The sequence below is a fragment of the Heloderma suspectum genome, chromosome 3 (genome assembly GCF_057233095.1).
Source record: "Heloderma suspectum isolate Gila_16-S chromosome 3, 16-S_ref, whole genome shotgun sequence".
Classification (NCBI taxonomy): domain Eukaryota; kingdom Metazoa; phylum Chordata; class Lepidosauria; order Squamata; family Helodermatidae; genus Heloderma; species Heloderma suspectum.
The window spans coordinates 131,311,610-131,327,297 of NC_139460.1; the positions used below are offsets into that span (position 1 = coordinate 131,311,610).

General features: G+C 42.6%; 1 pseudogene; it reads right to left on the minus strand.

Annotated features, from left to right (window-relative positions):
• Nucleotides 1-572: 572 nt before the first annotated feature.
• Nucleotides 573-13,605, minus strand: LOC146350252 (coagulation factor VII-like; annotated as a pseudogene).
• Between the last annotated feature and the right edge of the window lie 2,083 nt (nt 13,606-15,688).

The window sequence follows — 15,688 nt, forward strand, 5'->3', positions numbered from 1 at the left end:
ATCCCTATGATCATTTCAGTTACTCTTTTCTGTACCTTCTCCATCTCTGTCATATTCCTCAACTTGTTTTTAGCTCATATTTTCACCAGATAAATTCCAAGACTAGAAGGGAAAAACAGGCTCAGCACCCACTCTTCCTACCTGCTGGTTCTCTCCTACAAATACCTCCTACTGCATCAACAAAAGTGGAGTTTGCCAAATTTAACAGCTAAGTTCCACTCTGAACAATCTCCAGACTCTCATACAGACTGGACTTTTACATGTTCATTCACTTTGGTACTGACAGTTTTAAGACAGCAAAAGTTAAGGAGAAATCTTATTTTTCTATTTATAATTATAACACACACTGGTGGAAAAAATGTTAAAGAAAGTTAACAGTGAAGTAGTTCATATTCCTCTCTGGTCACAATGTGAAAAATAATACTGAAGTATAAATTCATGGAGAATGAATAAAAAGAAATGTTAATTTATTATACAGTCTTTAATTTATTTAGGATGGTTAAAGAATGCTGAACAGAGAGATATCAACATTGACAGTCACACAGAACTGCACAATTTGGAAGAATTCCAAATTAGGAATCCATGTGAATGTTTAGCCATTCAAAGTATCTTAACACTTTTGTGTAAACTCCATACGTGCCTAATGCTGCACAACCCTTACCCCAGCTCACAATCCCTGTTAGAAACCAAGTATTCTTGTACTTCGTGACATGAGGTCCACCACTGTCACCTTCACAAGAATCTTTCGTCCCGTTAAGGTAGCCAGCACAGAACATGTTAGCGGTGATACTGAAGTTAGTGTGCTGAATGCATTCTGGCTTATGAATCTTGGGGACGCGCACGTGCATGTGACACCGAAGTAGCCCCACCTTCTAAGAGACGCCCCCATCCGCTCACTGTGGAGTATTCAATGAAGTTCAGGATGCTTGCAGCAAACCGTGGCTGAGGCAAACATATGGGCACCACATAATCTGTGAAGTTCACCGGGGTCACTAAGCGCAGCAAAGCAATGTCATTGTCAACTTTTTGGGAATAATATTTTTCGTGGATGATCATTTCAGCAACCCTGCTTTCCTGTTCAACTTTGTCTACACTGTTTACGTGAAATTCACCTGAGAAAGCAATACATTGTTTATGTAGCAGATATTGAGTTCCTTAATAGTAGAGATCTCAGAGCAGAGTCAAGCCTTTAGGCTCACATTCAAGAACTGTGAACAGTGACTGACTTTCACTCAACCTTCCCCAGCCTGGTGCTGGACTGCAACCCCCATAATTCCCAGTCAGCTTGACCATTAGCCATGCTGGCTGGGAATTATGGGAGTTACAGTCCAATGCATCTGGAGGGCACCAGATTGAGGAAGGCAGCCTTAACCTGCCTCTTCAGCTCATACCGAGAAGCTAAAGTATAGAAAAAAACATGATCCCCCCCCCCCGCTTTTTATATAGATGGATTAACATTACCTCTTGTAGTTATAGAACTAGGGTGTCTTACCCTCTCCAGAATATAAGATCTGATTTTGAGGACAAACTCCTTATGCCTGATTCACAGAGAAATGGCCCAGTTGGTGGCCGTTTGTTATGGAAGGAGCGGTTTATGTGAAACAGGTTTTGCGATGGTGTCAGTGAAATCAGCTGAGCTACGTGGAATGCCACTAGAGCTTCTTGATTGGTGCACAGCAGCCACATAATTCTGCTTATGTTATTTATTCAAAATATGGGTTGAGCCTTACGTTGGTTCAGCACAGACTGGCAAGCCCTCCTTTACCCGTTTCCTCCCCTCCTCAGTTCCACTGAGATTCAGAAACTGAGCAAGACTGCACTCACCCAGTTTTATCCTGAGTGCTCGCTGGCGTACACGGTGTAAGCAGTGGGCTGCAGTAACGACCCAAGATGGAGCAAGCAGAACACCGCCACATTTTTCCCGTGCACCTTCTATTAAGAGAGCCTAAATATATAACAAACATCACCACAAATTACCATTTATAAATTACATGATTGACTTGACAGTTATGGAGGACCTGTCCTGCTGATATTATCCACTTAGTGTAGGAGTGCAGAATGTTAGGGCTGGGGGCTAAATCTGGCCTTCTGGGGGTCCCAATCATGCCTATTGCATGAAAAACCGCAGGCGCAATTTCACTCTGTGGAATCGGCATGGAGTGGAACTGGCCGAAGAGGATTCTGGGGGGAGAGACGGATTGCTTCCCCCCAAGGGTGGATTCTCCAATGGAGCAGCAGGTAGGGAATCTGCCCATCCCTACCTCTGGCCCCGCACATCGCTGGAATACACCCTCAAGAGCTTCTCTGAAATAGAATTTGGCCCTTGGGCAAAAAGATGTTCTGCACCTCTGATCTAGGGTCATCATCATACAACGGGATGGTATCTTACCTTCATTTAAATTGTATGCTTATTAATTGTAAACCGCCCAGACAATGTTATGTTATAGGGCTGCATACACATGTCATTCGCTTGCTCCTTGGGAGGAAAGCTATGGCAAACCTAGACAGCATAGTGAGAAGCAGAGACATCACCTTGCCGACAAAGGTTCGTATAATCAAAGCTATGGTTTTCCCAGTAGCAATGTATGGCTGTGAGAGCTTGACTATATAAGGAAGGCTGAGCACCAAAGAATTGATTTTTTCAAACTGTGGTCCTGGAGAAGACTCTTACGAGTCCCCTGGACTACAAGGAGGTCCAATCAGTCCATCATAAAGGAAATCAACCCTGAGTGCTCATTGGAAGGACAGATACTGAAGCTGAAGCTCAAATATTTTGGCCATCTAATGTGAAGAGAAAACTCTCTGGAAAAGACCCTGATGCTGGGAAAGATTGAAGGCAAAAGGAGAAGGGGACAGCAGAGGATGAGATGGCTAGATAGCATCACCGATGCAATGAATATGGACTTGAGCACACTCCGGGAGAGAGTGCAGGACAGGAAGGCCTGGCGTGCTATGGTCCATGGGGTCACGAAGAGTCAGACACGACTGAACAACTGAACAACAACACATGTCATTAATAAATAAACCCGCAATTTTAAAAGAATACTTAAAAGTATTGGCAAGCAAAATGATCACAGAGTTGGAGCAACTCCCTATGAAGAAGGGTTACAATGACTGGTGCTTACTTGTTTAGAAAAAAGTCAAGTAAGGTGAGGAGACTTGATTGAGGTGTATAAATTTAAGCTCAATGTGGAGGAAGCAGATAAGAAGTTTTTCCCCCTCTCTCACAACTTAGTATGTGAAGCACAAACAGAGCTGAATTAACAGCATCTGTACCTGTTTTTTTTTTTCAACCCATAGGGCTATAGCAGCTTTGGGTGGGTGGGGTAGTTTAAATTAGGGAAGGTAGGAAGTTAAAACACCCTGTTTCCAGAATTCCATATCCCCAATCTCTAAAGCAAAATAAATACTGCACATCGTTTTTGGTTTGGCCCTCATTCACATTACAAGTATTTGTTTTTGTGGGGAATATGTTGAGACAAAAAGCATAATTGTTTCTAATTTGTATGCACATTCTCCTTCAAGGTTGCCTTTCTAAGTATTCAAAGTGCTATATTTTGCTGTTGCTGTTTTTCCTATGAATATGTGTGCTAGTTTCATTGTTGTACAAACACTTGGTTGTATGAGTATTGCTTGTGATTCCTATTATCTACTTCAGTCATTCCCAACCTGGTGTCCTCCAGATGTGTTGGTCTACAATTCCCAGAATCTGGCTGGGAGATTCTGGGGTTGTAGTCCAAAATATCAGGAGGGCACAAGGTTCGGGAAGGCTGATCAATCTAATTTGTGAATTTTAAAAAATGCATATTTCTGTTCTTGCCTAAGATCAGTACAGGAATGTACATCTAGCCATTTCTTAAACATGATGACTCCCTTTTGCCCACTGCCAACACCTTGCAGAGTTTTGCTATTCTGTGAATTTTTTGTTCATGGCAGTTGTTCTATTTCTTGTGAAATTCGGGGATCTGGCAGTGATCCTGCCCCCTCCCTCCACTCCATGTGAAGTGTAAATAGAGCGAGACCTGTGTGTGTCCATCCAAAGTGCTTTGCTTTGAAAACATTAAGAGCGGAAAAATAGCATTCAAGTTCACTTCAAAGTTAAAAGACTCACTTGCCATGGGCATTCACCAGGAGGACATGTATAACCACCTATGATTCTTCCTTCCTGCCTTGACCCTTTTTTCCCCAGAATGGGTATTTTCCCACAAGGATAGTCAACTGTAAAAAGATGTAGCTTGTTACGTATGAAATATGATGTAAGCCATTTTAGAATATTATCTCTCTCTGTTCTCTCTCTCTCTAAGAACAAACTCAGCTAATGATTGCTGACAGTTGGGCAGTATCTACATTCAACAATAAATAAATAAAAGCAAGATAGGCACCTGTGACAGGATAATCTCCTTATACACTTCCAGACACATTTCGTTAATTTATTAATAGCATTTGTATGCTGCCCCATAACAAAAAATTATCTGGGCACCCTACAGTAAATGTAAAAACAAACCATGGCCACTGGTGCTTTTTTCAACTATAGTGGACTTCACCTATATAAATGCCTATCACTGGGAAGCTACACAACATCCCAAAAGATGTCTATTCCTAGTAGACCTAGGTCAAGAGATGACCAAACTTTGGGTTGAGTGTCGGAGCACAGCCAACTTGTATGGGCTGTTGAAAGAGGCAGCTTCGGAACTGTTGACATCATGATGGGAAATCGCAGCACCAGTGTGCATTATGTCACCGTTCGTCCTCCTCATGCAACCGGGAAATGTGGTGATTGTGCATCGGCTGCTCAGGTAGCGTGCGCTATGGTTGCAAGGTCTGTGAAAGTTCTGGCTTTTGTTGTTGCTGCCAATAATTCACCACGCATGATCACTGCACTATTATACTTGTCCAAGTATTGCAATTACGTTATGAGTGCATTAATGGCATAAGATGTCATTTTATGTTTTCTAAAAATGGAGAGGTGTCATGCTTCCACCAGGCATTTTATTTGTATGGCTTTCTCGGGGTACATTTGACCTCGAAACCGGATGGGCACAAGCAATTTTCCTGTCAACAGAGGGTTGAATGCATAGCCTTGCTTGCAGAAAGGGTTTGATGTGCCATCCCTTTTGATCTCTGTGACTCATTCCCGACAGGCTGTTAAAGTTATGTGCATCTGAGTCAACAAACCAATTAAGCAAGAGTAGCTGGACAGAAACTGATTTATGTATCCCAGTGAAGTCAATACCTGCAGTCCAGCAAACCATAAGCTGATGATTCTGCATCAATGCGGAAAGATGTAAGTCCTGTAGCGCTGTTGCCTGACAATGGGGCTGTAGCTCAGTGGCAGAGCACGTGCTCTGCATGCAGGTTTAATCGCTGGCATTTCCAGGAAGGAGAAAGACTCCTCTCTGAAAAACTGGACAGGCACTGCCAATTAGAAGAGGGCAGAGGTGGGCAACCCTGAGATGTTTCAGCCTACACCTCTTACCAATCTGTCTATCCCATCCCTCCCCAGTTGTGACCCCCTCTCCCCCGGTGCAGCTACAACTAGGGATGTACGAAAGTTTGGCCACGGATCTTGGGGAGGCCGAATGCCAGCGCATTCGGCCCCCTGAAATTGGTGGCGGAACGGCCTGCCCCCCCCGCCCCCCCGGGACGAGACTTACCTTGGGCGGATCTTCCTGGTGGCAGCAGCTCTGGCGGCGGCTCTGGCGGCGGTTCGGCGGCAGCGGCGGCGGCCGGTCTTCCGACCGGCTGCCGCCACTGCCATTTCCAGTTAAAAAAAAAAACACGTGATAGGCTACGTAAAGATTTACGTAGCCTATCACGGCTACGTTTTTTAAAAAAAGTGATAGGCTACGTAAATGTTTCCGTAGCCTATCACGACTGACTTTAAAAAACAAAAACAAAAAACACGCGTACACAAATGGCGGTGGCCATGGCCGCCATCATTTGTGTTCCTTATTTTGGCACGTCTTAGTCTACGTAAACATTTACGTAGACTAAGACAGCGAAAATAAGGGGAACGCAAATAGCATAGACATTACGCTATTTGCGTTCCCCTTATTTTCGCCGTCTTAGTCTGCGTAAGTGTTTACGTAGACTAAGACGTGCCAAAATAAGGAACGCAAATAGCGGTGGCCATGGCCGCCGCCATTTGCGTGCGTGCATTTTTTTTTTAAAGTCAGCCGTGATAGGCTACGTAAACATTTATGTAGCCTATCACAGCTGACTGCAGGGATGCAAACGGCGGCAGCTACGGCCGCCACCATTTGCGTCCCTGCTAGCCAGCGGCCAGATGTCCGGCTGCTGGCAGAGCCGGCTGGAGTCTCTGCAGAATCGCTGCGGAGCACAGCTGGCCGGCCAGGATTCCGGGGGGGGGGGAGGAACAGAGCCCCTCCCCCCCCGGTCCAGGATTCCGGGGGGAGGGATGGAGCGCCTCCCCCCCCACCATCAGCATAATCCGCAAAAGGTAAGTGATTTTCGTACATCCCTAGCTACAACAGCCAGTTCGAATGCTCTTACTGGTGTCAGTTGAAGGGGGGGTTTGTTTTGTTTCACTAACCCACAAGCTCAGAATAACATGTTGACCTATCAGTCTCTAATGAGAAAAGTGGCAAGAGTAACAAGGCAAAACCGATACTCTGTTTTGCCGCTCATTTGCTATTTAATAAATAACGTGACCAACTTGTAAGCCTGTCATCTTGAACTGTAGGAGACAATACAGTTTACTGTGATCTAGGCAGTTGGGTGTGACATATTGCGAATGGCCAAAACAGCGAAGACTTTTTGGGATATCAAATTGCAGGTGGGATGATAAAGTCAGCCTATCTCCTATTTATGATTAGGGCTATAAAGTCAAGTAAGGATGTGGTGGTGAGTCAAATCCACAGAAATTCTTCAATTGTGCTCAATGTATTGTTCAAAGTCAGGAGATATTGGCAAAGTGTTTGTGCTATGAACTTGCACCAATACCCTCACTGATGTTTGATGAAATTAGCATGTGAAAAATGGATGCGTCTTTGCTAAGCAAGATAAATAGGACCTACGTAGTGCGGGGTGCAGGCCATGCTCTTTTCAGGATGCTCTGTTCTTCTGGGTTTTCCCACAACAGACATTCTGTGGCCACCAAACATGCTCAGTCCACACTGGGCCATTTGGTGGTGTGTGTGTGTGTTTGCTCACTTAGGCTGTTTTCCCTAAACATGTTTTCGACTTCCGCAAACCTCGGGATTCCCCCAAGCATGCTGATACCACAAGCGTGCTGAATGGGTGGCCTATGCACGGGGTGCAGAGGAGTTGCCTGTCAACACTTTGTATGTTGTAGCTGGGAGGGGGAGGATCTGTTATATGTGCACATTACCTTTGTTTCTTGACATACAGAGATTTATATAAAAACCATTCTCAGAGCCCTCAAATACATAAACCAAAGAGATCCATACTTTTCCAAAACCTGCCAGAACCTTTGGCATCAGATATCATTTCAAGTCTTAACTTTAATAAAACATAATGTAATTGAAGTTAGTAATATCATACCTATTTCACAGTTTTTGCCCTCATAATCTAGAGGACAAATGCAGACATATGCTTGGTGCTGGTCAGTACATGTACCACCGTTCTGGCAAGGGTTGGAGTCACACTGATTAGGATCTGTAGAAACAAACACACAGTGTCATCAAGAATTTTAAGACTGCCTGCAATAGTAAACTTTGTCGAATTGTGTTTGTATGAATCCCCGTACCTGTGTAGCGTATCCAGAATTCCCTCTGAGCAGAAGGGGACAGGATTGCAGGAGAAAGAAGAAGCAAATTGACCACAAGTTAGCATCCATGCTTTTCACAAATAGAGTAGTATGTTTACAAGCCTTCCGCAACCTGGTGCCTTCAGAAGTTTAGGACTACAACTCCCACCATCCCTGACCACTGGCCATGCTGCCTGGGGCTGATATGCGATGCAGTCCAAAGCATCTAGAGGCATCTAGATTGGGAAAGGCTGATCTGGAGGCATAGATTTTTTTTTATATACAAACAAATATCGGTTCCATAGAATCACAAGATCATAGGGTTAAAACCAGTGAGACATCTAACACAACTTCCTGCACTTAAGTAGAAAGGGGGACCAGATGATAGAAGGGACACCTGGCTGCTGACAAAAGATATAATCCATAAATTGTGGTTTGCAATTCCGGTTTGGAGGGCAAGCACAAACCATAGTTTTGTGGTTTGGCTAGAATGGCAAATTGTGGTTTGATGCAAATGGGAGGGAATCAGAGCAAGCAACAAAAATAGGGAGGGAACTGATAAGTCCAACTCCTGTTCATGCAGTGCCAAACCATGTGAACACAGTTAGATTGCTCTTACATTAAGGATCTTTGTTAAGACATTAATGGCACTATTGGTAACATTAATAGATTTTACATCTAGTTATTTAATTTATTATTACATTTATATACCACCTTTTTTGACCCTTGGAAGGAACCCAAGGCAGCATATTTGATCCTCCTCCTCGCCTTTTTTATCTTCACAACAACCCTGTGAAGTAGGTTAGCCTGAGAGTCAGTGACTGACCCAAAGTCACCCAAAGAGCTTCATGGATGAGTGGGGGTTGAACCCAGATCTCCCGAGTCCCAGTTTCACACTCTAACCATTACACCACGCTGGCAATGTACTTCCTTGCAAATAACCTCTGTTGTATCTTATAACCCCTATGCCTCTATTCTCAGGGCATAGGCTGAACAACCATGTCTTCATTCTGAAGATATATGAAAACAGCTAGGCCATCTCCCATTGAGCTTGCTTTCTACAGGCTAAAAACATGTACCTTTCCTTCAGTCTGTCTTCACCGAATTTGCTAATCAGACCCTATACGTCACCTTGGTAGCTCCCCGCTGAATCCTTTCCAAGTTGGCCTAGTTCTCAGTAACACTGCAAAACCTGTTGCTCATCTGTATCATTTCAGATTACAGCTGGCAGCTTATATGGCGAAATATTCTTCTATACAAAACAAAATAATCCCCGTGCACATGCCAGGGCCATCTCTAGGCTAGAATATATCTCTCTGGGATCTTATTTTTCCACATGCAGGTTTCTGTTTTGTTTGTTGTATAGAGAAGCATTTAGTCATATGAGCCCAATCCTGGCAGTTTGAAGAGGCACAGCCTAAACATGAGTTTACCACCTCATCTGGTATTTGTGAGAACTGGGACTTCGTAAACATTTGTCTTGGTCTGCAGTGCCCATACATGGGCATAGTATTCTAGATGAGGAGAATTCCCAGTAGCAAGCCCTTCTGTCCTACTAATTCCCATGTCCCAGTAGTAAAATATTTGCTGTTTTTCACCGCATCATCACCTAATTGTGTCAAGCTACATATGGCCTTTTTATTTTCCATAGTGGCTTTCCACCACATTTTGGCAGCATACCGCTGATTTTTAGCAGCATGGCGGTGGCAGGTGTGCAGGCCCGGGAAGGTCTAGGGCCTGGGAACTGGTTCTCAGATGAAAGTTGCCCACCCCTGCAATTGATTCACATCCAGTTCCTTACCAAGGTTTACGTGTAGTTTAGATTAGGCAGATGCCATTGAAATTGGAAGATGCTTTTAAGAAACAACAACAGGCCAATGGAGGACAGCTTTCCTACTACTTTACACCACTTACAGTCCTTTTGTTGTCTTTGAAGATTTCTCTTGCTTCCTCCCATGAACATTTCTCTTCTAGGCATTCTCGCTCCAGTGAACCCGCTTTGAATTCTTCGAAGAAGGAATTGGCTCTCTTATTCCTTTGTAGAACATTACTTGCTTCCTTGTGCTTTAAGAAGACTTAACAAAAAAAGAAAAACACAGAAACCATTGGCTGGCTACTTTCATCATACATAGTTATAAGGAACATCTCCACAGCTGAGGAAAGTAGGAAGTAGAACTGAACTGAAATTACTTACTTTGTCTTATGTCCATTTGGAGAGTACTGAGAAATGCCTCCCACTTGCAGCAATTTTTCGATGTCCGTTGTGAACATTTACACATTGTACCAATGCTGCTCAGTTCTGTGTCCTCCAGTTCCCCAGACTGCTGCTTCTCCGCATCACTTTTCTTCCTTGCCCTCATTTACCTTTACTGTTGTCTCACCTGATTGGCTGTGGTAATCCATGTGATTTGTGTCAATGATATTGTAAGCTACCCCATAAACAATATCATGTAGTCACAACAACCAACCAGTTTGAGAGCGCAATCCCATTATTATTATTATTATTATTATTATTACCCACCTTTTCCCCAGTACTGGGACAGAAGGCGGCTTACAAAAATTAAAACATATACAATTAAAACATATGAAAATATACAAAAGTTAAAATATACATTAAACAACAATACAATTAAAATTATATTTAAACATTAAAACAGCATTTAAAACAGCATTTTAGCAGCTTACCTCCAGGTTCCAACTATGTCCCAAAGGCCTGCTGGACCAAAAATGCTTTGGTCTGCTTCCAGATACACATCACAGAGGGAGCCATCCTAGCCTCCCTGGGAAGGGTGTTCCACAGCCGTGGGGCAGCCACTGAGAAGGCCTTCTCCCAGGTTCCCACCAAATGTGGCAGTGACAGTGGTGGGACTGAGAGAAGGGCCTCCCCAGAAGATCTTAGGACATGGGCAGGTTCATAAGAGAGGATACGGTCATTCAGATAACCTGGACCAGAGCCATATAGGGCTTTATAGGTCATAGCCAGCACTTTGAATTGTGCCCGGAAACAGACTGGAAGCCAGTGAAGCTGTTTTAACAGGGGAGTTGTATGCTCCCTGTAACCAGCCCCAGTCAACAGTCTGGCAGCAGCTCTTTGAACCAACTGCAGTTTCCGAACACTCTTCATAGGCAGCCCCACGTAGAGCGTGTTGCAGTAATCCAAACGGGATGTAACTAAGGCATGTGTCACCATGGCCATATGAGACATCTCCAGGAACGGGCGCAGTTGATGCACTAGTTTTAACTGTGCGAAAGCACTCCTGGCCACTGCTGAAACCTGAGCATCCAGGCTTAGGGCTGAATCCAGGAGCACCCCCAAACTGCGAAACTGAGACTTCAGGGAAGTGTAACCCCATCCAACACAGGCTGAATCCCTATTCCTTGATCTGCCTTTTGACTGACCAGGAGCACCTCTGTCTTGTCTGGATTAAGTTTCAATTTGTTCTCCCTCATCCAGTCCATTACTGATGCCAAACACTGGTTAAGGACAGAAACACCTTCCTTGGAATTTGGTGGAAAGGAGTAGTAGAGCTGGGTATCATCAGCATATTGGTGGCACCGAACTCCAAAAGGCCGGACAATATCTCCCAGTGGTTTCATGTAGATATTAAATAGCATGGGGGACAGAACAGAACCCTGAGGGACCCCGCAAGCTAATGGTCACGGAGTCGAACAGGCATCTCCCAACACCACCTTCTGAGTTCGACCCCCTAGGAAGGAATGGAGCCTCTGTAAAACAGTACCCCCAAGTCCCATCCCAGCGAGGCATCCCAGAAGAATACCATGGTTGATGGCATCGAATGCCGCTGAGAGGTCCAGCAGAACTAACAGGGACACACTCCCCCTGTCCAGTTCCCGGCATAGGTCATCCACCAAGGTGACCAAAGCTGTCTCTGTCCCATACCCAGGCCTGAAACCAGATTGAAATGGATCAAGATAATCCGTTTCATCCAGGAACCCCTGGAGCTGGGATGCATGCATGTGGCATGTTTCTGCCTAAACATGCATAAGATTGTGTCTTAAATAGCAGTGAGGGAACATGAAGCTGAGGAAAGTGAAGGTGAGAATTTTTCCAGTAATTTCAAAGTGAATGTCAGTATTAAGGAATATTTGGCACAGCACAACCATAGTAGAGATGCTTCAACTCTTTTGAAAGTTCTTTTTTTTGTTCAGCTTTTAACATTGTGTCACAGGGCATGAAATTAAAAGCCTGGATCCAAAGAATTTGCATGGGCCCAGTGTAATTTTTTTTTCATGACCAGCAGGCAGCCCACCCCACCCCTCCCTCTCTCCTTTCCATATCACAGAACAATGCTAAGTCTTTCCATCAGATTCCAAAGCAGTTTCCATTTCAGTACCGAGAACTGTTGAAGGAACACAAATTCAGATGTCCCCTGGATTCACAGAATGGACTGCATACGTCTTTGTACCATCGCCATTGTAAATTAAAAGGCAAGGGTGTACGTTTCATGCAGGCACTCAGTTTCCCTCCCACAACCCAAGTCTGTCTTTTCAATATTTGGCCCTCAACCAGAGTGCAACTATCTAATTTACCTAGGGAGGTGGTGGGCTCTCCCACACTAGAGGCATTCAAGATGAGGCTGGACAGCCATCTGTCAGGGATGCTCTGACTTGGATTCCTGCATTGAGCAGGGGGTTGGACTCAATGGCCTTGTAGGCCCCTTCCAACCCTACTGTTCTATGATTCTATGAATTTGACCTCCTTGATTCTAAAAGCAACAGGCTTAAATGGGGCATATCTGTATTTTTGTTTTTTGAATACATATGCCAGACAAAGAATGTGCACTTCGAAAGCTTACAATATTTCCAGCACCCAGTTGTTCCTATAAAGATATGTTATTCTTGTTCTATTAAATTCAGATAGTTTCGTTTGTAACTGAATTTTGTTTTAGATCAAACAAAACATGTACTGAATAATAATTAGCTTGTTTCAGTTTTGTTTGCTTATGTCACTTTTTATCGTCACAATAAAGAAAATAACTCTTAAAATATTTTTAAATGACTTCAAGGGTATCACGAATGATAGATTAGTTTGAATTAGAGTCTGTGATTTTAAAATGGAACAATCTACACCTAGGCTCTTAATTCACTAATTGATTGAATGGGATAATTTACAATGTATTATTAATTTCTGGGATGCAAAGAACCACTATTATGTATGTGTGTATTTATGGTGCCTACAATTCCATTTTGTCAATGAATGCTAAACATTTTGCCTCTCAAATGGGTCCTCAGGGGAAATAATTTTAAGAATTATAGGGTAAAATTCTGAATATTTTATTATAGTGATATAACATAGTCATGTAGGTTTCTCTCTTCATAATTCTACCCTATCGCCTCAATTAAAAAAAGCAATTAACAAACAGAAAACTGCATGCGACAAATAATTGATAATGACGTTTTAGATATAGTCAAATTTGCTACTATTTTGATCTCATAGTTTAGAACCTGATAGCTGATCTGTCTATAATGGACTCGAAAAAACTGACTCTTCTAAATCATTATGGTAAATAAGCAAATAAACACTTCTATCATATAAAACAGTTTGGCTTTAGAAAGCTTCAAAAGTGTGCAGTTGTTTCTTGGAATTGCTGTGTACTTTCAATAAGAAAGAAAATGATGACTATAACAAGATAAAACATTTTAAGATCATATACTAACACAATTTCATGAATCATACCTGCAGCCAGTGAAAGCGGATATACTAGCAAAAGACAGAAAAACAGAATATTGCAGTTTCGGGAAACCATGATGAAACCAAAATGCTGTGTCCAAAGAGTGTACTGATATTTCAGCATGAACTCTGTGACCAAAGTTCTCTCTTTTAAATTGCTTCAGTTGGAGGAGGGGCACAGAAATACTCCAAGAGAAAGAACTGAGGCCATAATACTAACATACCTAATAGCCAACCTTGTATAACAGACAGAGTGTTGGACTTAAAGAGAGTAAGAGATCAGGGGTCAAAGCCCTGTAAGACAAGAAGCAACACTATTACTACTACTACTACTACTACTAGCTTGCCTTTCTACACAATAACAGCAAAGCACAATTAAGCAATTAAAAGTACATAATGTATGTAAAAGAGCAGATAAAAATGTTAAGTAAAATGTAATGTAAGTAAAATAGAAGATAAAAGCAATCAAAACTAGCTGAAGCTGTCTGGGCGGTTTACAAAGATGAAAAACCCTAAAAATACTATAATATACATAGTATAAAAATGTTGACATACAAACATTTAAACCAACAGCACACCACACACACACACTGTATAAAACAATCGACAATAAGAAAATCCAGGACCTGATTAAAGCCTTATCACATGCGGCCCAATGCTTGAGAGTACAGGAAGGTCTTAACCTGTCACTGAAAACATAACAATGTTGGAGCCAGTCAGACCTCGTTGGGGAGATAATTTTGCAATTGGGGGTCCACCACCGAGAACGCTTTGTTGCTAAGCTTCCCTTGGAGGAGGCACCTGGAGGACGGCCTTAGATGATGAGCCTAGTAAATGGGTAGGTTCATGCTGGGAGAGAGTATAGCTTTGCTTGATGGTAGAGATGTAATATTTCTGGAAATTTTGAGGGCTTGGAAACCCCCTTTTTTCCTGGAAAAGATGGAATTTAGGGGAAAAATAGAAAAATAAGAATACTTTTTTTAAGTGCTCTTTACAGATCTAAAGTCACTTTGTTGCCTTAAGACAGCCTTCCCCAATCTGGTGCCCTACAGATATTTTGGATTTCAGCTCCCATCAGCCTCAAGTAGCATGGCCAATGGTCAGGAATGCTGGGCACTGTAGTCCAAAACATCCGGAGGGCACCAGGTTGGAGAGGGCTGCTTTAGGAACATAAACCAGACTTTCTGTTCCTAAAGTTATTTCATGCATAATTTAGTTTGCTCATTAAATTATTATTATATTTTAAAACTTGTAAAAGTAAACTCAATTGGTAAATTTGTAATTATTATCTGAATAGATTAGAACTACATTAAATGAAGGCGACAGCATCAGAAACACAGGACTCTATAGAACAAAACCCAAGCTGTTAAGAATGCACATTTACTGTCAAGAATGCACAATGGTGGCTCTACTCACATGTTGGGAAATTGAGCGTAAATCTCTATCAGTAAGATATACTTTAGATCCATAATTTTAATAAGCAATGAAAGAAATAACTATGAAGGGGATCTTACAGAGAGGATTTAAAAAAAAATTCCCCATGGCTTCATTATTTCCAGACATTTTACATCTCTAGTCCTTCTATAAAAGTGTCATTACATAGTTTCATAGTTTTTGAAATCATTTTGTGGGGAGTAAAGGTTGGATAACAATATATAAATACTCTGTCTTAAATTCTAAAAGAAAACATTGCATAATCCAAAGCTGTTCAATTTTTCCAATTTTTCAGACAGTCCTCGGAAAAAAACACATTTCCCCCCACAAATTTTCCCATTTTTTTCCGGGCCTTCACATCTTTACTTAATGGAACCCTTCAAAAATTAGAAAAGTAACTCTGGTGGGAGGCAAAATGGGAGGGGAGGGGATTGACCCTGGGGAGGTATTCATCTAGTGTACTAAGTGTACTAAGTGTACAAAGCCCTAAACAACTTGGAACCAGGATACCTGAGAGAGCGCCTTCTCCCTAACCAACCTGCTGGATCACTGAGGTCATCAAAAGGCATGCTCCTGGTGGTTCCACATGGACAAATGACCCAACTGGAGTCCATCCGGAGAAGATCCTTCAGTGTGGTGACTCCTATCCTATGGCACTCCCTGCCTCTGGAGGTCGGGCAAGGACCAACACTGTGTTGTTTTCGGCACATCCTGAAAACGGCTCTTTTCTAGGAAGCCCCCCTTGGTTAACCAGCCTCTGTTTCATTGGCACTCTGTTTTTTAAAGAATAATCTTAATATCATTTTTCTTTTGTTCATTTTATCTCTTGTTGT